At 40.1% G+C, this 7,845-nt stretch overlaps 1 non-coding gene across 1 annotated transcript; it reads right to left on the bottom strand.

Moving 5' to 3' along the window:
* Window positions 1–615: 615 nt before the first annotated feature.
* On the bottom strand, window positions 616–688 carry trnar-ccg. Its single transcript has one exon. It is a non-coding gene; the product is annotated as a tRNA-Arg (tRNA).
* Window positions 689–7,845: the final 7,157 nt, after the last annotated feature.

Here is a 7,845-nt window from a genome sequence, read left to right as displayed (position 1 = left end):
GTGCACAAAACCAGAACCCTGAAACTGAAGCAGCTAAATGGAATCAGCCATGATTAAATTTATGATTTACACCTGTGCTTTTTCTACTGTGACATGCTAAAAGACAGTGTGACAGTAACTGCAGTAATATTAACCATTTTGTATCGATTAAACTGTTGATTATTTTCTCGATTAATCAGTTAGTTGTTTGGTGTATAAAAGGTCAGAAACTAGTGAAAAATGTTGATCACTGTTTCCCACAACCTGAGGTGATGTCCTCAAATGTCTTGTTTTGTCCCAACCAACAGTCCACAACATAAAGATATTCATTTTACTGCCATAGAAGCCAAAAGAAACTAGAAAATGTTCACATTTAAGAAGCTGGAATCAGAGAATTTTGAAGTTTTCTTCTTAAAAAATGACTCAAAACAATTAATCGATTATCAAATTGGAGATTATTTTAATAGTTTTCAACTATTAATAAACTTGCAGCTTTTTAAGTTACCATTTGTTTTGGAAGAAAGCTGTTAACTGTAGTGGATATCATCTTTTTCTTCAGCTTCACTGCATAAACAGCTGGCTTTCAGTATTTCATACACACATTCTAATTAAGGAGCGCACATGTCGACACATCTGTAACCCAGGTGGGACTCGAACCCACAATCCCCAGCTCCGGAGGCTGATGCCTTATCCATTAGGCCACTGGGTCTGAGGATTCTAGACATCCTCCACTTACAAATCTTTGCGAATTTCCACTACACAATTTAATATTCTGCTGCCTATTGCTCATCATGTCTTCTTTACATAATTATCTCCATATAATTATGTTGGGTTTTTGCACAGATTATTTGCTTTTTGAAAAACTGCACTAATTCAACAGACTGGCGTTCATGCATTACATATTGTGGACAGAAATTGCTCAATAAAAATGCATTCAGGACAAACGTCAATTCAGGTGGGTTGAGCAATACATGAGTGACTGTTCTGTCCTTCAAATGAACCTGTTTTACAGCTGACTGGATGAGCACACTGGCTGAGCTACCCATTGCTCTTTGCATATTTCACAAATGTCCTTGAAACCAACCTACAATATAGACAGATCAGTTCATGAACAGCTGAGTGGTCCATCGAGGGTCGACCATCCCATAAGAATGAAGCTGTTTTACGTTGTGTTTCGGTGTGAAAGTGGATATAGGTTTGTATAAGGAAGACATATTTTGTTTGTTTGGAAGGTGTGGAGTGCCTTTATGACATCTATCTCTCTTTTCACCTCTTCCCCTTGCAGACCCAAGTAGGTTTCTACATAGTTACTGTCCCAAAATAGCATACTCACCTCCTGTGTGTTGTTAAAAGTGCTGTAGCTGTAATTAAGAACCAGTGTGATACGCTTCACATCTGATAACTCAGAGGCAACTTTTGAGGTTCTCGGTCCGCAAACGTGAATTAACAAAATACATTTATGTGTTTTGATGTTATAGGAGAAATAACGCTTCATCTTCATGTCAAACTGAAACTCCTCGTTGAATCACCACGTTGCAAGGTGGACAAATGTGATGTCCTTATGACTTAGATTTCTCTCTGTCTGTAATGCAGAGGCATAGTATTCATATTTTAAAGAACATTTTACAATATTATTGATTTCACAGCACATGCCTTCCTCTTTTTTCCCATGCTTTTAGGCTTTTCTTTGCACTGTAGCGGCTCATATTCCTCTGTCTGAAGGGCACAGTGGCCTCTGTCAGGCTATTCTGTGAAGTCAGAGGGGAGGAGTGGTTAGCTTTGGAAATTAGTCCGCTGTCCATCATTCGTGCTGCACTCTGAGGTCCCTGGAGAGAGAAAGAGGGAAAGGCGAAGGCAGAGGGAAGGAAAGAAGCAGGCGGAGGGATTGCATGTAACTGTGCATGCGTGCGTGCGTGTGTGTGTGTACCAGGTATTCCTCATGTTGTGGGGACATAAATCTATTTACACAGTCATGTTGTGGGGACTCGCCTCCCTTATAGGGACAAAAAGCAAGTCCTCCTAACGTAAATAATTAATTTTAGGGTGAAGACTTAGTTAAGGTTAGTTAGGGTTACGTTAAGGTTAGGGTAAGGGTTAGGGTTAGGCAAGTGGTGGTTATGGTTAAGGTTAGGATAAGTCTCCAGGAAATGAATGTAAGTCAATGTAATGTCCTCTGAAGTGATGGAAACATAACTGTGTGTGTGTGTGTGTGTGTGTGTGTGTCCATCAACCCATAGAGGACCTCAGACGTCCCAGACAGGGGGAGGTGTGTACTGCTGCAATGCGTAAAGGCATCACAGCTTCATGCAGCGAGCAGACAGCCAAACTGAAAAGCTGAATGACTGACTGACTAGTCGACTGACTCGGGGGTTTATGCTATATAATAGTCTTATGAACTGAATAGCTCTCAGAATAGTTGATTTCCTAGCTGACTTCACAGGCTTTTCAGGTACGTCACACGTCTCTTAACAACCACAGGTGACGCCATCGTGCAGGTCTAAGTGTTCTATTTGAAGTTGAATCATCTGAGGAGAATGATTTATTTCCACATTTATGTTACTGAAACACAAAATCATCTTTAATGTCCTCTTCTGCTCAAAAGTGGCTTTAGCAACAAGGTGTTTGACCTTCAGTTTGACACTTGAAAGCTGTTTTCACATTGTTTTCAGGAAAGTTTCTCTGTGCCCACTTTAAATCTGAGTTTAAAACAACTTGTCAACTAGTTTGGAAGCCAATTATGGTTCATATTAGAACTTACAAAAAGTGTGATGTGGAAACCTGAAGCTTTCAGTGAAGTAGAAGTCAGCCTGTGTCCAGCAGCCTTTGAAATAAGAAATATTACCTGTAGCATATTTGTAGATTCTAAGGGGTAGATGTAATTTTAAGTTTAACAAGGTAATTGAAAAAAAAACATATTAGACACAATTTATTATTCAAGTGTTAGGGTATTTCATATGTCTCAAAACATGTCTGGATGGAATCTTTAACTTTATAGTAACTTGATCCCAACTCCTGTCATGACTCATGTCATCACAAATTGTTCTTGTCACATAAATCTTTGACATAAATCTATGATTCCAATACTCCCTCTCATTTTTTCCTCTCTCTTACCCTAGGACAAACAACATTCACATGAAACAACAACAACAACAAAAAAGCTTCACAGAGTACACAATTGCAAAATTTGTCTTTCCCCTCTTCAAACTAAAACAAGGAAAAATAATGACTGTATAAAAACAGTAAGGGGCAGTTATGTACAATTACATCTACAAAGACTATGCCTGCACAAAAATCAATTGAGCATCTCATTTATAAAATGTTAATCAATGATTTCTGTTGTCATCCTTAAAGGAGACATATCATGCTTTTTGCAATTTTTTGTCATTTATGATTTTTCATTTATGATGTCAGATGTCTTCGTTAAACATGGTCAAAGTTACAGAACTTGAGGTGAGTGTATGTAAAAATGCTCCCTGAAAGTCAAAACCCCAGGCTTCAACCTGCTCTGAACGCTCAGTTTGCAAAGTTACCTCTACTTCCTCTCTATTTCCTCCTCATGATGACATCAGACTATTTGAGTATACCCACATACGGCCATCCGTTCCGTAGCCTTTGTTGCTAACGTTGTTCCATGGGTTGTTTGTGTTGTCTACTCTCATATTTCAGATCGGATTTTGGCTTGAACATGTATGCAAGCATTTGATAAGTTGACATTTTGAATAAAGAATGAGAAAAAGAAGTGAAAAATGACTACTACTGTTTGTTTACCTAGCCTCAGGAGCCCACGAATGTCTGCGGAGGGGCAGCTCCTGGGAGCCAATCAGAACAGAGTGGGCTCATTGGGAGGCGGGCCTTAAAGGGACAGGAGCTAAAACAGCCTGTTTCAGACAGAGGCTGAACTGAGGGGCTGCATAAAGGGCCAGTATAAGATACACAAGGAGTTTTTGGATCTGTAAATCATGCAAAGATAATCCGGTAGAACCACAAAAGGTGCAACAACAGATATTAGGTGCTTTTTCTTCACCATCAAGGGAACTAGCCAACACTTGATAGGGAGAAAATACATTTTCTTTCTAAATGTATTTTCTCAATGTAGTCATTTATTCTCATTTACACAGATGCAATTTTGCAACAGAGGAGGATATGTATTAACATTAAGACAGCTGCACTCCATCATCACTAATTTTTTGCTATATTAGGTTTTGCTTTTTGTCAGCTCCCTCGGATCATCCTTTAAACTGATTTAACCTTATGTTCTCTTTTAAACCTACAGTAGCTGTGACAGGTTTTTTGTGTGTGCGTTCTTTTATCTCTGTGGATTTTGTCATCATGCAAGTCTCACTTGCCAGATGGAAACACTGCATCTCCAAAATAGCACCGGTTTTGTTCTTAAGATATTCATTTCTTTTTTTGTGGCTCATGTTATTGTTTTTGAAAAGGTTTCATCCATCCAGTGTCTATAGATTGTCTAAACCTGCACGACAGCATGTGGGCTTATCATTCTCTTAAAATGAAAATCACTGTAATTAGAGATATGAGATTTTTACTCAAGCGTGACACCAGAGCTGGCCATATTGTGGTGTCAAGAGATCATTTGCTCCCTGAGGTCCAACAGCAGGGTGAAGGAGTGGTGAAGGAAGCATCTCAGTGTGACAACTGGAAACACTCCAGTGTGCTGAGGTTACACTCGCTTGTGTTTCCATTGTGACAGATGACGTAAACAAGTGTATTATTCTGAGGTTAATGTTAATGCTGAGATGGATTTCCTCACTCGCCCTTGATAAGTGGGACAAAAGGAGGGGAAGGGTGCAGCTTAGATACTAAGTCACAGGTATATCAGGACAGTATTCAGTGTGCTCTGTCTCTGTGACAGAACATGACCTGGACTGGACCTCTGCACTGTTTTGTCTACTTATTTCAATCGCAGGACACGAGCAGTGCAAATCCTCCTGCTGCCCTCACTCTCCTCTGCATCTTCCCCTGTACCTGTCTGAAATAGGAATAAAATACTGCAGGAGGCTGGGCCCCCCACTCTCCTCTACAAAAACACTTGGAAAGCATCCAGAGTGGAGCGCATCGTGCCCTAGAAAGCTAGTGCAGTAGAATTGTCACGGAGCAATGCAGGGAAGAGAGGAACGTGACAGGACGGTGGGAGCTGGATTCACGCCCACCACACAAGCAAATATGAGCATAAAGGTAGTGCAGCGGGCAGCGAATGCAGAGATTTGGATTTCTCTAAGTAGATTTAAGACATGGGTTTCTGTATAAAACGTCTCTGCTTTTGAAATAATGTTATGCAAATGGTGTGCCCTCCCCCGGTGACTCTCGCTTGGTTAGATAAAAGTAATGGAAGGCGCTATCCAAGACCAAAGGACTGGACAGTGGCCGAACATCATTTCATTAAGTAAAATTCGATCACGGCCAAAGTGAAGCCAGTCACTAGATGCAATTACTTACTGAATATAAATAATTCTTCTACAGAGACTTCAGGGCAGTTTTAATTGGACGCTATAAAATGGAAAGACAAAAAAAAAAATTAAAAAAATAGATGAGTCCACAGTTCACAATAATCAATGATTTTCAACTGAAGCGCCTCAGCTTTAAGAAATGCATTTCGAGTGACAATAGCTGAGGATGTGTCACACATCTAAAACGGCCTCATAAACTGCTGTGAATGCTTACATTAGCTAATTGTGACGCCCAATTCCCCAAAGAAGAAACAAAAGAAGCATAGAGAATCGGATCTAGACCAAAGTGTTGTGTTCGCCTGAGGACACAAACTGCACCGGAGGCAGTTTCCTACAGGGCGCCTCTGTCAGGTCGCCCCTAGTCTGAACAGATGCTCCTTTGAGGTTAACGAAGGGAGGTGACTGTCTTTTACTGTCAGACATTCTGCACCGCAATGATTTACACAAAAGGCTCTGAGCTCGACTCAAACGGATGAAAATCTCTTCTTTCGTTCCACAAGAAGAGGAAAAAAAAATATTCTGTGAAATCAACAGAAGTAAAAAGTGTGGAGATTAGATATGTGTCCCGACTGATCTTTCTTTACAATAAAACTCTTATCAAGGTAGGATTTTTTATTAATTCTGTGGAGCAAATGGATGTTTCTCAGCAAAAGGAAATATGACTTTTACGTAATTCTGCTCATCCCAACTCTTATCTTTTTATGGCTATAAAATGGAGACATAATAGACAGTTCCTCACAACACAGATCTTTTGTACCCGTGATAAAAAGCAAAGCCTTGTATTGTTTGAATTGATGGTAGGATAAAGCTGGACCGACTGCAGAGCTGAATAGACTTTTGACCTTTTCCAGGTGAGAAAAGAAAACAAGGAAATATGGAGGCACCAGCATGGAGAGTGACGCATGAGATACGAGACTCGCCACCCCCGGCTTTTAGAGTGCATACATGTGTGTGTGTGCATCTATGCGTGTGGGAATATGTGTGTTCAATCGCATGAGCGTGCAAGCATCAGAGAGAGAGACAACAAGTGAAAAAGAGCGAAGAAAAGAGGCCGTGGAGTGTGCGTGTTTGTATGTATGTGTGTGTGTGTGTGTGTGTGTGTGTGCATGTGTGTGTGCATGTGTGTGTTTGCAGGCTATTCTGTGAAGTCATCCTAATTAATAGCCGAGAGTGTTTGGCTGAAAGTGGTTTTCCTTAAATTAGAAAGCCCTCTGCTGTCCAACTTGGCAGCATAAACTAGCCAGATTAGCATCCATGTTCCTGAGAGCTTTAATAATGATATGTAACATATCTTTCTATGCAGAGCGCTTTCCAAACAAAGTGATACAAAGTGCTTTTCAAGAAAAATATATGAACTGTCTGTCTATCTATCTATCTATCTATCTATCTATCTATCTATCTATCTATCTATCTATGGTGGATATTGACCACACTGAAGGAGAGTCTGCATCAGTTCAACGAATGGATGGAGGTAATATTGTGTGTGTGTGTGTGTGTGTGTGTGTGTGTGTGTGTGTGTGTGTGTGTGTGCACGCTAGTGGTGCGGTCATCAATACTTCAAGGGTCATAGTTTGTGATTTTATGAGCTGTAGTCGTACTACTGTCTTTTATTTTATGTGTCAGTCACCCTAATCCTTCTCCCTCTCTCTCTCTCTCTCTCTCTCTCACACACACACACACACACACACACACACACCATCCATCCCTCCGGTAATAAAGATTGTGCTGACAGGGCAATCTTACAGCAACCACCAATGGCTCATGTCCAGCGAGAAAGGGTGCGTCCGTGTGTGTGTGTGTGTGTGTGTGTGTGTGTGTGTGGGGGGGGGGGGGGGGGGTGTTCATATATGTCTGTTTGCAGAGGGGAGGTGAGAGTGAGGGCACAGGTATGAACATTTTATTCCTTCCCACATTTGAAAACACTGTTTACATGTTGAAAGTCAACATTTTATCAACAGTTATCTGTTAAATTAAATATTCTTTTCACCTCCATCTTTTCGTCTAGTGGTGGCAAACATGGACGAATATTATATAACATTAAATATAATATAGTTACATGTAATATAGTTGATATAATATAATATATTGAATGGACACACAGGTGATGCCATTGAGAACCTAAACTCACTCATTTTAAAACATGGGAGTCTGTGATGTCACTCAAAGTGATCTGGAGAGACGTGTTATACGTTTGATATGAGTTTACTTCCTGCACTTCCTGCGACCTTCCTGCAAAAATAAAAGGGGAAAATAAACACACTAAGCCTTAAACACAGACAAAAAACAGCAGTTTTTGCATTATTTTCCAATGATTTCAATAATACTAATACAGATTTTGAACAAAAATCTAATATAATACAAGAAGCATTTTAGGATTTTTTTCGCCCCACTGATATTC

The sequence above is a fragment of the Thunnus albacares genome, chromosome 3 (assembly GCF_914725855.1).
Source record: "Thunnus albacares chromosome 3, fThuAlb1.1, whole genome shotgun sequence".
NCBI lineage: Eukaryota > Metazoa > Chordata > Actinopteri > Scombriformes > Scombridae > Thunnus > Thunnus albacares.
This window is presented reverse-complemented; position numbering and strand designations above follow the sequence as displayed.